Below are 18,011 nucleotides of genomic sequence, written 5' to 3' on the forward strand. Positions count from 1 at the left end.
TATCTGACCCCAGGAGTGTGTCAATAAAGTTTCCCCTTCCTGGGACAATGAATTCACGGTGTTCTTATTTCAATTTCCAGGAGTGTATATATATCTTATTATTGGAAAGTTGTTAACGTCATAACTTGCAATCTCTTTTTCATAAAGAAAATTTGTCAGCTATTGGAAATTGTTTTTGAAATTGTTGTTTTAAAGAATGCCAGACTTAAAAATTTATTATTGAGAAAATCTTTTAAAAGAATAAGGTATCTTTAGCTGTGTGTGTTATTTCACCAGCACTTCCTGGCCCCTACTTCCACGATAACGTTATGGAATAACATGTGTACTTGAGTTGTTGTTTGTGAACCGCCCTAATTGACGGTTCATTAAGCTTATATTGCAGCCGTCTTAATTTCTTGCCTTGTTCGATACTGGGCGTATATGAATCTATGACGAGCAGGTCTCCCAAGCTCTGACTTGTGAGGAGCTGAAAGAGAAACAGCCATTCACATCAGCTTATACACGTTTTGACACCTGCTAAGGAACAACTGACGCTTCCTAACGAAACACTACCAATTTCTACGGAACAACTGACAACTGCTACGGAACACCCGACCATTGTCAATCATAACCAGTTCCTACGAAAGAACCCGACAGTTGCTGCGGAACACCCGACCATTGTTAATCATAATATTAATACGTGAACACGAAAACTGAGGTACCGAATTTAATATGAATTACATAAGAAGGCCAATGAAACTTATATAATTCGAAAAGTACTTAGCCATAGATGTGCACAAACAAAAACTCGTGTGTGTACGTAGAAGTTAAGAGTAGTAAAAGGCAGTAGATGCTTTCATATTCGTAGCTATGACGCATTAAAGCTCCAGTACGTGAACATGGAAAATAAAATAAATTTTGATAATGAATACGAAATTATAACTACTATGCAGTAGAGCTTTTGAATTCTCTGTCTGCAAGTCGTTTGCCACCAAACAAATTACCACTAAAAATTAACTCCATCGTTCTTCTTCTTACAAAAAAAAATGCGAAAGAAGAATTAGTTAGTAGAACCAGAATTCGTGTCAATGTTTATACAATAATGCTATTGATTGCCAAATTTTACCTAGAATCGTACAAAATTAGCGAATTTTGGTTCTAAGTGTACATATAACTTATTCTGGTACTATTTTATGTTTTGAGATTCAAAGAACACGATTCCCAGTAATTCCGGCATTTGTTATTATCATTAATAAGTCACATGGACAAACACTGAAAAAAGTTGGGATCTTTTTAAGGAAACCAAATGGTCAGTTATATGTTGTAACAAGTAGAGCTCTATATTTAATGATTTGAAATTTTATATTTGTGAACATGGGAAGCAAAGATTTTTAGCGAATGAGGAAAGAACATTTACTAAAATTATTGTTTATACTGAGGTTCTGTATCGTTAAACTGTAGAATATAGCAAATATTTTCCTCATTTGTATCTTTCATTCTCTCGTGCTTCGTCTTCGCCCTTTCTTATTGCTTTCCTCATAGCATTCTGGTAAGATCTAAAAATATGCATAGTGTTCATGTAGGAACTAAGAATTGCCCATGGATAAATTCCAGTTATTTATATTAAAAAATTGAGTTTCGTTACTTTGTAAATACAATTAGTCGAGTATCTACCGCAGGCGATACTAATAACAGATCGCGTCTCTGACAGAACCATTTACTTATGTGTATTATATCCTGCTTTCCCATGTGGCGAAATCTATGCCATTTTTCATTATAAATATACACTACTGGCCATTAAAATTGCTACTCCACGAAGATGACGTGCTACAGACGCGAAATTTAAGCGACAGGAAGAAGATGTTGTGATATGCAAATGATTAGCTTTTCAGAGCATTCACACAAGGTTGGCGCCGGTGGCGATACCTACAACGGGCTGACATGAGGAAAGTTCCCAACCGATTTCTCATACACAAACACCAGTTGACCGGCGTTGCCTAGTGAAACGTTGTGATGCCTCGTGTAAGGAGGAGAAATGCGTACCATCACGTTTCCGACTTTGATAAAGGTCGGATTGTAGCCTATCGCGATTGCTGTTTATCGTTTCGCGACATTGCTGCTCCCGTTGGTCGAAATCCAATGACTGTTAGCAGAATATGGAATCAGGGGGTTGAGGAGGATAATACGGAACGCCGTGCTGGATCCCAACTGCCTCGTATCACTAGCAATCGAGATGACAGGCATCTTATCCGCATGGCTGTAACGGATCGTGCAGCCACGGTGAAAGGGTACAGTACCGCCCGACATTGAAAATAGGAACAACATACTTCATTATTCTTGTCAGAACAACACATTTTTTGTAAAATTAACTCAATTTCAATTAATACAGCGAAGCCGGATACCAGTGTGGGAAAGAATGACAATTTATTTATTTAGTTTATCACATGTGCTCTCCCACAAAATAAATCCCTACATCCAGTTTGGTGAGATCTGTGAAATGAATGAATGTATGGTCGTCTGCTAACCGCAGATAGTGAATGTGAATATATGATCATCTTTGAGACGGTACTTGAGTCACCTTTGGTGGGACCAAAGAGATGAAATTTACCTGAGCTTTGAGCGCCTGAAATGTGGCTGACCAATATGGTAGCAAGGTGCTCCCCCACTTAGGCACAGGTGCGAGAGGACCTGAAGAACGGCCATGTTTCAGCACTCTGCCGCTGGATCTAGTGTTGGTAAGACCTGTCTTAGGCGTGCTCCGTAAGGACAAAAGAGTGGAGACATGGTATGCATGTGAAATACTTAAGAGTAGTTTAGAATAATAATTTCTCTATTTCAGGAACTTTTGTGGGGAGAATTAAATGTCAGGTAGGTAATATTAATGGGATCGTTGTAATCTTCGGAAGTGACCAATGGCCACAATGAAACCACGTGTAGCAATAAGTTGAAATACTTCCGAGTGCTTAAGTTAAGCTGAATTACTAGCGTGTGTACTATAAGTTGAAATATTTAAGAAATAGCGTGTGTCCCATAAGGTGAAATATTTAAGAAAGGGCGCGTGCAGGACTTGAAATTAGAGACGGGTACTTCCACGTGGTGAGTAGTGTGTGAGTCTCAATCTGTGTATGAGACAAAGGATAAAGAGAAGTACTCGTCCATGTTATCAGTTGAGGACTCGTGTGTGTGATGAATATGTTCTTAATATTACTTTGCGTGTTATGCATCCGTGTGACGCTTGATTCAAACTATAATACTCTGAGAGAGAAGCGAGGTGAGTCAGCCATCTATCCAGCAGCGCCACTTGGCTTGCATTGCACAGGAAGACGTGCATATATCGTCCAGAGTTCGTAGTAGGAAAGAAAAGTTACGAAGTGGGGCAGTGTCGTGAGAAACTGGGATGAATTTTAATTGAAGTGGGAAAGCAGAAGGTGATGGGATTATAACGTTGTGACTATTCCTTGTTTTGTATTGTATGTTGCCGGTGTGATGTATTTCATGAAATTTAAGTATGTGTGGTTTGCATGGGAGAGTAGCAAGGTAGTTTCAGAGGTAGTGGGTTATGCATGTTCCTTTTGTACCGCTCGGTCTTGAGGAAAGTTTCGTGATGATGGTTGTGAGAGTCGAAGTGTGAGATATAGCAAAAGATCCACCATCCTATCCAGAAAGTGCACTGTAGCGTTAAATAATTACGAGACCATAAGATAGAGAATCACCAATGTAAAGCCATGCCCACTGGGCGGAATTTCTCACGTGTTATTGTTGTAGGTTATAGAATTTGTGTGTTTAGGTTATAGAATTTATCGGAATAAATAAGAGAGTGAAAAGAAAATGATTGGTGGCCTTTTCCTTCGAATTGTATGTTGCCATGATATCCAGAATTTATAATGTGTGCGCCATTCATGTTCAGTGCGATTGCCACGTGTTGATCAAAGCCGTTAAATAAAAAAGAAAATGTGGTATTGCCACTGCGTAGTGAACAGTCAGAGTTGTGTAAATTACTAATAGTCAGATGTGCGTTTCCGTTGCGTAATATTCATACAGAAGAATAATTTGTAACTTAATTGTGAGTACTAGAGTTCATGTTACTAGATAAATAAGAATGAACCCACTCGCTTGGCAGGCCACTCATCTTGCAGGCCTGACTGCTTGATGCCACAGCATGAGCAAGGCATGTGGGTGCCTCTCAACGTCTCGATCCCTAAGTCAACAGATGGGGACGTTTGCAAGACAACAACCATCTGCACGAACAGTTCGACGTCGTTTGCAGCAGCATGGACTATCAGCTCGGAGACCATGGCTACTGTTACCCTTGACGCTGCATCACAGAGTCAACTCAACGACGAACCTGGGTGCACGAATGACAAAACGTCATTTTTTCGGATGACTCCAGGTTCTGTTTACAGCATCATGATGGTCGCAGCCGTGTTTGGCGACATCGAGGAGAACGCACATTGGAAGCGTGTATTCGTCATCGCCATACTGGCGTATCATCCTTCGTAATGGTATGGGGTGCCATTGGTTACACGTCTCGGTCACCTCTTGCTCACATTGACGGCGCTTTGAACGGTAGACGTTACATTTCAGATGTGTTACGACCCGTGGCTCTACCCTTCATTCGATCCCTGCGAAACCCTACATTTCAGCAGGATAATGCACGACCGCATGTTGCAGGTCCTGTACGGGCCTTTCTGGATACAGAAAATGTTCGACTGCTGCCCTGGCCAGCACATTCTCCAGATCTCTCACCAATTCAAAACGTCTGGTCAATGGTAGCCGAGCAACTGGCTCGTCACAATACGCCACTCACTACTCTTGATGAACTGTGGTATCGTATTGAAGCTGCATGGGCAGCTGTACCTGTACACGCCATACAAGCTCTCTTTGACTCAATGCCCAGGCGTATCAAGGCCTTTATTACGGCCAGAGGTGGTTGTTCCGGGTACCGATTTCTCAGGATCTATGCACCCAAATTGCGTGAAAATGTACTCACATGTCTGTTCTAGTATAATATATTTGTGCAATGAATACCCGTTTATCATCTGCATTTCTTCTTGGTGTAGCAATTTTAATGGCCACCTCTGTTACGTCTGTACTGTGTTTCATGTCATCCGTCATTGCCTATGGTTAATCCTGTCCAACCATGCCTCTGTTCTTTAGCAGCTGTGAAGCAGTTCGTTAAGACTTCGTCACTTCCTTAAAAGTACAATTTGAACGTTGCACTGACGGACTGTTAATAGCGCATTTGAACCCTAAAAGAGTCTCTATTTTTAATATTTTCAAATCTACACTGCCAGAAAAAAACTGAAGCTCCCAGAAGGGGACGAGTAAATGAAATAAAAATTCACAGGTTGCTATGTTACATGATGTTGTTGTAGTGGTAACAGATTCAAATGGTTCAAATGGCTTTAAGTATGATGGGACTTAACATCTGAGGCCATCAGTTACCTAGACTTAGAACTACTTGAACCTAACTAACCTAAGAACATCACACACATTCAAACCCGACGCACGATTCGAACCTGCGACCGTAGCAGCAGCGTGGTTCCGGACTGAAGTGACTAGAGTCGCTCTGCCACAGCGGCCGGCTAATGTTAAGAAAATCAAGTGAAATTTACAATGAACTTGGCAGTAAGAGCCACTTGTAAGTATGAAGTGGCATTCCTTCAGACCTGGATGCATGTAATGACTCGTTGGGAAGGCAGTCATAAGGATGTTGTACTCTCTCCTGAAGCAAGCTGGCCCACAGCTGCTGTAGCTGATCCTTGATATCGTGGATACCGGAAAGAGTTGACGTCCGAGCTGGTCCCAGACATGTTCTGTAAGGACATTTTTGGTCACCTTGCAGGCCACGGGAGTAACTAAACATCAAGCTGAGACGCGTTCCATATGTGGGCGAGCATTGGCCTGTAAAAAAGTTGCACCACTCTCACATGAGAGGTAGTAAGTAGGACACAGTGTGACCGTGACGTACCATTGTGTCGTCAGAGTACTCTCAATCACCACCAACCGCGATGTGAAGTCATACCCTATGGCTCCCCACACCATCACGCCAAGTAAGACTTCTGCGTCTCCCAAGACATTGGGAGAATGGGACCTCTCCCAAGGTATATACGACCTGGAATCTCGTTGACTGGAGTATAATTGTCTTTAGTGATGAGTCCCGCATCTTACTGAGCCCAGATGACCAACGAAGACGGGTCTGGTGACGCCCCGGATTGCAGTTGGATACCAACTTGACTGTCGGCCGCCATACTGCCCAATAACAAGGAATAATGGTCTGGGCTCCCATGTCTTTTCGTAGCAGGACCCCTTTGATTGTCATCTGCCGCTCCCTTACAGCACAGCGCTACACCGACGATATTCTACGCCCCGTTTTATTGACCTTCATGGCAAGCCATCTTGGCCTTACATTTCAGCAAGATAATGCCTACCCCCACATGGCGAGAGTTTCTACTGCCTCTCTCTGTGCTTGCCAAACTCTATCCTGCCCAGAAAGGTCGCCGGGTCTCTCCCAACTGAGAACATTTGGAACATTATGGCCAGGGCCCTCCAACCAGCTCGGGATTTTGACGATCTAATGTGCCATTTGGACAGAATTTGGCACAATATCCCTCAGGAAGACATCTAACAACACTATCAATCAATGTCATGCCGAATAACTGCTTTCATAAAGGCCAATGCGTTATTGACTTGCTCAATGTGTGAAGCTCTTTCTCTTGAATATATCATTCCATTTTTCAGGAACTGCAATCGTATGCTTGTCTGTACATGTGCATCACATCTACCGATTTCCGCCCCATTCGGATAATTCCTTCGTGGTTCGCCTTTTTTCGTTTTGGAATTATCTTGCAAAAAATGGCGAATTATTTTAATTCACGAACAGGGACAAAAAATATGTTGAAGAGTTCCGTTTTTATTTCGTATCCTATGAGTGCAAAATCAAAGCTCTTTGCCACTCGGTATTTGACAAGCAGTTGGCAGTATCTAGAAGAATAGTTATGGCTGCGAATGTATTCGTGATATATATACAGGATCGAGAAGTTTCAGATCAAATAAGGTCTGCTGCATGAAACGTACCACAAACAGAAAATAGCACATTGAAGAAGTATATGAATTCAAAACAGTCATCAAGGGGACCCAAAATGCTGTTCCTTTCATGTTAGTTGGACATAAAGCAAGAAACAATCAATGCCTTCTCTGCGCGATAGCAATGGAGATACTATCGAAGACAGTGCTGACAGAGCAGAGTTACTAAAACAGCCTTCCGAAATGCCTTCACAAAAGAAGACGAAGTAAATATTCGAGAATTCGAATCGAGAACAGCTGCCAACACGAGTAACGTTGAAGTAAATATCCTCGGAGTAGTGAAGCAAATTAAATCACTTAATAAAACCAAGTCTTCTGGTCCAGACTGTATGCCAATTACGTTCCTTTCGGAGTATGCTGATGCATTAGCTCCATACTTAACAATCATATACAACCGTTCGCTCGACGAAAGATGCGTACCCAAAGACAGGAAAGTTGCAAAGGTCACACCAATATTCAAAAAGGTAGTATTAGTAATTCACTAAATTACAGGCTCATATCGTTAACGTCGATATGCAGCAGGATTGTGGAACATATATTGTGTTCTAACATTGTGAATTACCTCGAAGAAAACGGTCTATTGATACACATCAACATGGGTTTAGAAAACATCGTTCCTGTGAAACACAACTAGCTCTCTATTCACACGAAGTGTTGAGTGTTATTGACAAGGGATTTCAGATCGATTCCGTATTTCTGGATTACCGGAAGGCTTTTGACACTATACCACACAAGCAGCTTGTAGTAAAATTACGTGCTTATGGAATATCGTCTCAGTTATGTGACTGCATTTGTGATTTCCTCTCAGAGAGGTCATAGTTCGTAGTAATTGACGGAAAGTCGTCGAGCAAAACAGAAGTGACGTCTGGCGTTCCCCAAGGTAGTGTTATAGGCCCTTTGCTGTTCCTTATCTATATAAACGATTTGGGAGACAATCTGAGCAGCCGTATTAGGTTGTTTGCAGATGACGCTGTCGTTTATCGACTAATACAGTAATCAGAAGATCAAAACAAATTGTAAAACGATTTAGAAAATATATCTGAATGGTGCGAAAATTGCCAGTTGGCCCTAAATAACGAAAAGTGTGAGGTCATCCACATGAATGCTAAAAGGAACGCGTTAAACTTCGGTTACACTATAAATCAGTCTAATCTAAAAGCCGTAAATTCAACTAAATACCTAGTTATTTAGTTGAATTTACGGCTTTTACGAACAACTTAAATTGGAAGGAAAACATAGAAAATGTTGTGGGGAAGGCTAACCGAAGACTGCGTTTTATTGGCAGGACACTTAGAAAATGTACCAGATCTACTAAGGAGACTACCTACCCTACGCTTGTCCGTCCTCTTTTAGAATACTGCTGCGCGGTGTGGGATCCTTACCAGATAGGACTGACGGAGTACATCGAAACAGTTCAAAGAAGGGCAGCACGTTTTGTATTATTTCGAAATATGGGAGAGAATGTCACAGCAAATATACAGGATTTGGGCTGGATATCATTAAAAGAAAGGCTTTTTTCGTTGCGACGGAATCTTCTCACGAAATTCCCATCACCAACTTTCTCCTCCGAATGCGAAAATATTTTGTTGACACCGACCTACATAGGGAGAAACGATTACCACGATAAAATAAGGGAAATCATAGCTCGTACGGAAAGATATAGGTGTTCGTTCTTTCCGCGCGCTGTACGAAATTGGAATAATTGAGAACTGTGAAGGTGGTTCGATGAACCCTCTGCCAGGCACTTAAATGTGATTTGCAGAATATCCATGTAGATGTAGATGAACATCGAGCACATACACCTGCATATATTGTTTGAAAGATATCGTCTATGAATAAATCACTGCGTGTTTCACTACTTGATATCCGATGTACTTAACGGAAGTGTTTTCAGGAGAGCTGAAGGTCTCACATGCATCCTCATTTCTACGGAGTATTCCTCAAACCATTCCAACACAGTTCGTAAGCGATGAGTGGCTCGTTGCATTGCTGAAGGCACATCTTGCCAGCTGAGAAACAAAGGCGGCACCCACATGAGAGCGCCTCCCTCTCCTTTTTCACTTCACCTAATCTCAGTCCTACATTTGGGACACTATCGTGCCAATGTGCGCCATGGATGCATCTTCGATCATTCCCCTATAGAGGCGGGTAATGTTGAGTGGTCTGGATCAGGATAGCTCATTAATGCTTTCAGTGTCTCACAGCGTTCAAGCCATGAAGCATTGCCTTCATTACCAGGGCGAAAGGCTAGTGGGTGCTTCATGCTACTGGGTCTAATGCAATCTCTCATGAGTGTACAGCACGGAGTAACTACGTTACAAATGATTCATATCCAGGTTCAAAGATGCCGTGTATTGATTTGTGAATAAGGAAGGAATGTTACCGTATGATGCCTTATCTACAGTATCTAGATTATTAGAGACGAAATTGACAGAAACAAAAAGCCCTCTACCATATCCGTGGTAAGTGTTTTTGTTTTCCTTTTTTTTTTTCTTTCGAAAAACCTTCAATCGATCTGCTACATGAGTAACATTAGCATGAAGTTCACTGACGAAGCCCACAATTGTTGAATGAGTGATGTTTCATTATGTACGACAGACTGAAAAGATGTGACGTCTGTTATCCAGAGAAGAAGTCGTATCGAAAGTTCCACGAAACTTAAAAAAATAAAAGCTGAGGGACGGGCCTTCTTCTAGATTAATAACTTCCGTGAGCATACACACTCTTCTGAGCAACAGGGATCGGCCAACTTATCAAAAGATGCTTTAGATCATCATGCTTGAGGATTGTTCGGTGCGCAACTGGATAATGCATTCTGGGAACTGTCACTCAAATTTGTGGTCTTACTCCTACTATGTCTTCACTGTAGTGCTGCTAGACTCATCAATGAAGACAAAGTGTTTGTCGGATACTTCCACTTATAACAAGGGGACATGGACGTCATGGCCTGTAGTTCTTACTAGTATTCTGAAATTTAACAATCTGAAACCTTTAATAGAAACCTGTAATGGAATTTTAACCAAATAATTAGTATATTGTAAACTGTATACGAAAAAAATGAAGTGGAACGAATACTGATTTTTATCTTACATACTGAACTACGTGTAATTTTGTTTTGGGTGCACTGTACCTCCACACTGTTCAAAATAAAAGGTCAAAACAAGTTTTGTTCTTTTAATTTTTATCTTGCTGAAACAGTAAACCAGAAATATTTACCAGTTTGTTGTTCTATGTATTTTTAAAAATATGTTTTTTAGAAGTAAGTTTTTTCTCCTAATAATTTAAGACAAATGACATGCCCATGCTCAAAATATTTAGTACATTGTTGTATGATGTGGTTCAACGTGTAGGCAAGCACTATATTATTATTCAAGCAAAATTTTGTTTTTGTAGCTTTAATAATGGATGAGATAATGATATTTAAGTGTGCAAAAACGTTGATTACTAGAAACTTAAACTAAAGATTTTCATGTCATTTTTCCTCAATGACAACGTGTCAAAACATGAGAGCTTAATAGCCTTTTTGATTCTGAGTGTTCTTTTCATCATTTTTAGTTTTCGTCTTTTCTTTATATTTCTTGTCTCCTTTGTCATGTTTTCAGCAGCTTTTTCGGCTTCAGGAACATGTTGTTTGTTCACTCCTAGCAGCCACTTTTATTTCCTCTCCAGTTTTGATGCCTAGTCTACTTTAATCTGCTTGTTACTCCATCATTAAAACATATTGGGGCGTCAATCACACAAATCTGAAAATATGACATTCCAACACAAACAATTTTTGCAAGTGTTCTGAAATGCAGCTACTAAAGCTTTCACTCGGATTCTGAGTTTTTCCACACACTGGCTTTGGTTCTACCATAACAATTTATGGCATGGGGTGTGCATTTGTATGTTTTTGTCCATTTGCATCAAACCTCTTATACTTACACCACGAAGCGTTTCCTTTTAGGCATGGTAAATGCTGAGGATGCTCATGAGTGGATATTCTGTGAAACAGAGTTGCCCAGATTGTTTCTATCGTCTTATTGACATTTTCGCTGTCTCTCCTGATGATTTGACCATAATATTCTGTAAGATTTTCTGTTTCTGATTTGACGAGTCTGCCTTGTCCACCAGTTGCTTTGCCATCAGAGAATTGTTTTCGCAAAGTTTCCTAAGTCTTGCCTCAATTCTCTTCTGCACTTGTCCTATATATTCCATTTTTTTTAAATGTCAGTTTCATCATATGGTTTGGCAGCCACGACACTATCGAAGCCTTAATGTCACCGTCACCAAGGTATTGAGAGTATTGTGCACCACATCTAACAATAAGCTTACTCAAAATAGAGACTACCCACTTACTTACCATACCACCACCGAAACCTTCTAAGTTTTTGTTACATTTGTGTTCATTTACCTTATTGGTATAGCCTTGGCACTGTTTTGTCAGACACTCAGAGTCCAGCACGCTACCTGCGTCTAAGAGGTAACTGTGACAACTCCATTCAGCGATGTATGGTCTCTCTTCTGCCAGGAACCATCCAATTCATCAACCATATTAGTAGACAGACAAATATATACAGTTTCTTTTGCTGCTCACTGCATAGATGCTTCACTGACTTCTGTTAGGGCATTATGGAAACGGTTATAATACCTCTCAAATTTGACAGGTGGCGTTAGGAGAATATAGGCACAGAATATATGGGCTGCATTTCATCCATTTCCAGTACATACCATGGCACAAGCAAGGCGAATATTCACTTCACTGTATTTTGTGCATGTTACAGGAGATTTCATTGTACATTTCGTTACTTTACACGCTTGTCATTCCGTTACAATTTTGCTGGAATGGCCTCTTCTCTTACTTACGGTGCCACTAAATGTAAGGATTTTTTCACGATTATGGTATTTACATTTAGCAACAGAAAAAAGTAATTTTTGAAAGCATGCACTTACTAATTAAAATGTAACCGTTATTTTAGCACTGCACCAAAATCTTGTTCATTTTTGGTAATATTTTTCAATTTGCGTTTTGAAGCACTGTCCGGCGAACTTTTAGTCCTAATCTCACTTCACTGCGGCGTAACAATTTCTTCATTTTTACAATTTCTAACAACACGCATGTATTGATTACCGTAAAACTTACGACTGAAAATAAACTATTCGTTTTTGGCATTTCACGATGTAAAGTGATTACAATATGAAGTCACAACAACACGTTTACAACACGAACGCACACGAAAAACGTAAGTAAACTCGTGTAATCTACATGTGTTGTCTTGAAGATCGATTGCAACAAATCCCTGCTCATTGTACAGTCGATATGTTCGCCAAGGATGTTACACAAATTAGTTTCTGTGGAAACAGCGGCGTCCAAATTAAACAACAAGTCGTTCTAGGCAAGGTTTTGGTGTTTGACAGTAGTGTGACAGCTAGGCACTCACGCACCGCATCTGCTTTAGAAAGGCATTTCAACACGGAAACGATGAGGTGCTACACATTACGAATATATTTTTAGAATCGGAAATAATCACAGAATTTTAGTAAATAAAAATTCCAATTTTTGGGCCCTGTCGACTCCAGGTCACCTTAATGAGGGATATATTGCAGCAGGAGTCCGGCGTCAGAGATATCTATACCCAGTAAGCAGTCAATGACACAGCATACAAAAGTGGATTACAGAGTTTGAGCAAAGCCTAACGTGTTAACAATCAAACCGAAGCGCCGTAATCTGTCATTGCTATATGGGAAGAAGAGTAGGACTTACTTAATTTCCGACGACGACAAGGAGCTCAAGCTCAGATTCACCAAGGATGGTGTGGAAAACTGACCGAGCAATCTTCGCCATTACTCTTGAGCTATTTAGGGAACCATGGAAAACTTGAAGCTGAGTGGTCGGGTGAGGATTTGAAACCAGCTCGTCTGTTATAAGGGTGAGGTGTCAGTAATTCTATTCTGACATGTCACGGTTTATCACCAGTTTCCCGAGTCATCCTGTTCCCTTCGGCCCATGGGCATACACGAATCACTGTAGCATCTTTAAACACCGCCCGGACTGAACTTTCACGATATATTCAGGAAGACCGACAATTAGCATGCGGTTAAAGTTTGTAAAATAATGATAAGGACACAGTAATATCTTATATGACCTTTATGTCGGCAACATCGCTCAGGTACAACACCAAAATATATTTCTTCACGGTCGTTCAGAGCATTCTGACTATTTCTCTATAGTTCTGCACATTTACTTTTCATAGCATACGCCGAATATGTCGGTATTTTCATATTAGCACTTCTTTCTTTTTGTTAATGACACTTCCATGACAGTAGTGCAGTCGAAAGAGCATAGAAACGACTACAGTGGGTCACTTATCTGTTTGAGACAGCAGAACGTTTCCTAACCAGAGACAAAATACACTACCGGACAAAAAAAGTATCGGATGTCAACGTAACTTCATATATGTACACATCATTACCGGCTATGTAAACAATTAGAGTTGAATATCTCTGCGACAAGTATAACTGCCGCCAGACAGCGTAAGTTTAGTGTTTAGTGTTGTTACCACATCTGGTGGACTGTATAAGGGGCGTGAATAGCATCAGATTTTGGCAACTGTGGATGACGGGCAGACGCCGCATATTAGTGTCAGACAGTGTTATGAGAATCTGACAGAGCTTGAAAGTGGCTTTATTGTGGGTGTCCTTATGGCTCGCTGGTCGAATCGCTTAGGATTCAGATTTATGGGAACGCAGCAGTGGCCCGACGTTGGACTGCATGCAGAATCGGAGGCATTACTCTTTATCAAGGTTCTGTCCATTTATAAACTGATTTATTTCCTTTTATTTAAATTGTCTTTTTTTTCTTTGTATATATATATATATATATATATATATATATATATATATAAAGAAAAAAAAGACAATTTAAATAAAAGGAAATAAATCAGTTTATAAATGGACATTTATTTTAACATTGATCATTGAAATTTCAGCATATTAAACTTGATTCATAACTAAACTGTTGCCTTATTTAGGATTGTGAAAATGTGAGTTTGTAATCTTACAGAACACATCAAATATGGAGCCAAGATTGGGAGACTGCATACAACACTGCATTCATAAAATAACACACAAAGAACGTTGAAACATATGCAAGAGGAAATTATATATATATATATATATATATATATATATATATATATATATATATCACCGGTTATCGTAAGATGAATACTAAAAAATTATAATTAATGTTAGTCTGGTTGGGAATTTGGTAAGCTAGACTGGATACCTGGTGAAACAGTTGCGCAGTAATGCAAGGTTAACTTCCTCACATAGCTCACAGCTTTTAAGCCACTTTTGTGGTCTTGAATATCAGCACCGCTTACACCTCAAATTAATGCAACAACATTACACTGTTTATGTTCGAGGATAGCCCTGGAGCTCATTGTGTATTTTCTGTCGAAACTGGTACCTATATACCATTTATGTAAAAGCGTATGGCTGAGTAAGACCCTCACACCACCGTCCATAACACATTTAGGAGTGGGATGGGGTAGCAGTATGAAGAAGTGACCTAAAAATAACTTACAACGAACAATATTGGTGCGCATCCATAGTTTTTTGGAATTGCTGGGTTGACATTTAACCGTAGAGGTGAGGTTGGAGGTAGAAAAGGGTGCCATGAATAGTATATCTCTGGAATGCTTGGCGCAATTTCAGTCACATTTGGTACACATATGGCTTACTACCTATGAAAATATACTGTTGATGTAAAACAATCTTAGTAACCCTGTGCGTAATGCTGGGAAACCGGTTGTATGTTAGCATAGCTCTAGAATGCCAAGGGCTATTTCGGATAAAATTGATACATGTATTACTATCTTAAAAAACGTTCCATTGGGGTAAAATGCCGCTAGCACACTTAGAGGAGAGGTGCGAGTGTGAAGGATTAACGTGTAAAAATATCCAAAAAATTACATTACTAGCGTAAATACCATTGTTTTTGGTGTCGCTAGGCTGGTGACAGCCGTAATGACATTTAATATGCGGGAGTATGAGTGAGGATGAAAAGAAAATGCACGTAAAAAATAATCAAAGAGAACTGTCATTTATCAAGAATAGATTCATGCCCCTGGCAGGAAAACTACAAATTTTGTTTTGAATTAATATCACACAAAACTGTGAAAGATTTTACGATGTAATTTGTATACTTAATTCACCTATTTAAAAAATATGAAGAAAGTAAGTTTCCTTTTTACACCATGCAGACATACATACTTTACCCATTATGGTACGATATCTGTGATAAGAGTGTGATAAATAAGTAACTGGTTATACCACGTAGTCATATAATGGAAAGAAGAAAAGGCGAACAAAATAATACACACGACCCTGTACCTTGAGGGAAAATAGTGTTGAGTCAGTGAAAATAGTGTTGAGTCAGTTTGTAGCTTTTTTCCGATAATGAGATGCGTACTTCGTAGTAAAGAAGCAGAAAACAACATACTAAGAAGCGAAATACGTAACTGGAATAATGAAAAAATGTGAACACAAAATTATCAGAGTAAAGAAACTCAAAAGAAGTTTCACATATTTTTCTGTTCCTCTCGTCAAATGCTTATGACTTGCAGTTCTTCGAGTATATCACAGAATTTGCCTTGTCAAACATATGTTATGCGAGGACAGAGAAATGGTCGGATTTCTTCCTTCACACGTTTGAAGTGAAAAGGACTAGAAGACCCACTCTTACGCCACCGTCAAATCAACAATATCAGACATTTATACACTTCCTTATGACATGAAATCTAGCAGGTGAAATGTTTGACAAAGTCAGTGTGATGAAGACTTCGACCTGCAAAACTATTTTAAATCATACCTTATCTCACTCTGAAGAACATCTAGTACTCTGTTGAGGAATTTCTGACCCAAGAGGTTTTCGTTCTTTATTATGGCAAGCTGGAGCTAGAAGTCCTTCCGCTCTACGACCGACACGCATTTTCAGTGGTGGACTATCCTTACAAGAACACACCGGCAATGAAGTAACAAACATAGCAATTGCTGCATCCACGGTTCATTTCATACTAAAAGACGCCATATGATGAAATCTATAACACCTTTCGTAAAACAATATCACTGTCTTTTACGTCATTAACTACTCCTCAAAATTTCTAAGTAAGTCTATCCGTAATATTCGTCCTGTCCATTAGTTTATAAATATAAAACTTACGTGGTTTGTAGCTGCCGCGTGCCTTCCCTAACTCACGAGCATGTAGTACTACCGAGATTATCCGTGGTTTCCTTACGTGGAATTTTATCTGGACGTTCCATTGTGACCCATTATGATGAGGTCCCATTATCAATCTATGAGCTTTCCGGTACGAAGGTCACGTCACTGCGCTAAACTCTCGTTCTCATCTCGCAGAGATTTATCTGGGACAGAGATAACAGCATATCGTCAACAGCAGCGAGACGTGAAGTGGAATAGTGGTTATCACAGCGTGAAGGGAGCAGCTTCTTATGCAACTCGTGGACATGTGCACTGACATGAAAATACGCAACAAAATTCGAATGCGGACAATTTCAGTGATCTCACAAATATTTACAGAAAATGACGTAACACTGTATTTCCGGTGGTTTCGTGTATGAAACTGCTATGGAGATGGATGCAGAACATACACTACTGGCCATTACAATTGCTACACCAAGAAGAAATCAAGATGATAAACGGGTATTCATTGGACAAATATATTATACTAGAACTGACATGTGATTGCATTTTCACGCAATTTGGGTGCATACATCCTGAGAAATCAGTACCCAGAACAACCACGTCTGGCCGTAATAACGGACTTGATACGTCTGTGCATTGAGTCAAACAGAGCTTGGATGGCGTGTACAGGTACAGCTGCGCATTCAGCTTCAACTCGATACCACAGTTCATCAAGAGTAGTGACTGGCGTATTGTGACGAGCCAGTTGCTCGGCCACCATTGACCAGACGTTTTCATTTGGTGAGAGATCTGGAGAATGTGCTGGCCAGGGAAGCAGTCGAACATTTTCTGTATCCAGAAAGGCCAGTTCAGGACCTGCAACATGCGGTCGTGCATTATCCTGCTGAAATGTAGGGTTTCGCAGGGATCGAATGAAGGGTAGAGCCACGGGTCGTAACACATCTGAAATGTAACGTCCACTGCTCAAAGTGCCGTCACTGCGAACAAGAGGTGACCGAGACATGTAACTGATGGCACCCCATACCATCACGCCGGGTGATACGCCAGTATGACGATGACGAATACACGCTTCCAATTTGCGTTCACCGCGATGTCGCCAAACACTGATGCGACCATCATGATGCTGTAAACAGAACCTGGATTCATCCGGAAATATGACGTTTTGCCATTCGTGCACCCAGGTTCGTCGTTGAGTACACCATCGCAGGCGCTCCTGTCCGTGATGCAGCGTCAAGGGTAACAGCAGCCATTGTCTCCGAGCTGATAGTCCACGCTGCTGCAAACGTCGTCGAACTGTTCGTGTAGATGGTTGTTGTCTTGCAAATGTCCCCATCTGTTGACTCAGGGATCAAGACGTGGCTGCACGATCCGTTACAGCCATACGGATAAGATGCCTGTCATCTCGACTGCTAGAGATACGAGGCCGCTGGGATCCAGCACAGCGTTCCGTATTATCCTCCTGAACCCACCGATTCCATATTCTGCTAACAGTCATTGGATTTCGACCAACACGAGCGGCAATGTCGCGAAACGATAAACAGCAATCGCGATAGGCTACAATCCAACCTTTATCAAAGTCGGAAACGTGATGGTACGCATTTCTCCTCCTTACATGAGGCATCACAACATTTCACTAGGCAACGCCGGTCAACTGGTGTTTGTGTATGAGAAATCGGTTGGGAACTTTCCTCATGTCAGCACGTTGTAGGTGTCGCCACCGGCGCCAACCTTGTGTGAA

The 18,011-nt window shown here is 40.6% G+C and overlaps 1 protein-coding gene across 1 annotated transcript in view; it reads right to left on the reverse strand.

Moving 5' to 3' along the window:
• The window catches only part of LOC126229560 (UDP-glucosyltransferase 2-like), a 143,659-nt gene extending 127,363 nt beyond the window's left edge, over positions 1 to 16,296 (reverse strand). Inside the window, exon 1 of the mRNA XM_049942327.1 lies at positions 16,271 to 16,296. The gene's annotated coding sequence lies outside the window, so the exon portion shown is untranslated. The remainder of the gene's footprint in view (positions 1 to 16,270) is intronic.
• Positions 16,297 to 18,011: the final 1,715 nt, after the last annotated feature.

The sequence above is a fragment of the Schistocerca nitens genome, unplaced genomic scaffold (genome assembly GCF_023898315.1).
Source record: "Schistocerca nitens isolate TAMUIC-IGC-003100 unplaced genomic scaffold, iqSchNite1.1 HiC_scaffold_375, whole genome shotgun sequence".
Taxonomy (NCBI): Eukaryota; Metazoa; Arthropoda; class Insecta; order Orthoptera; family Acrididae; genus Schistocerca; species Schistocerca nitens.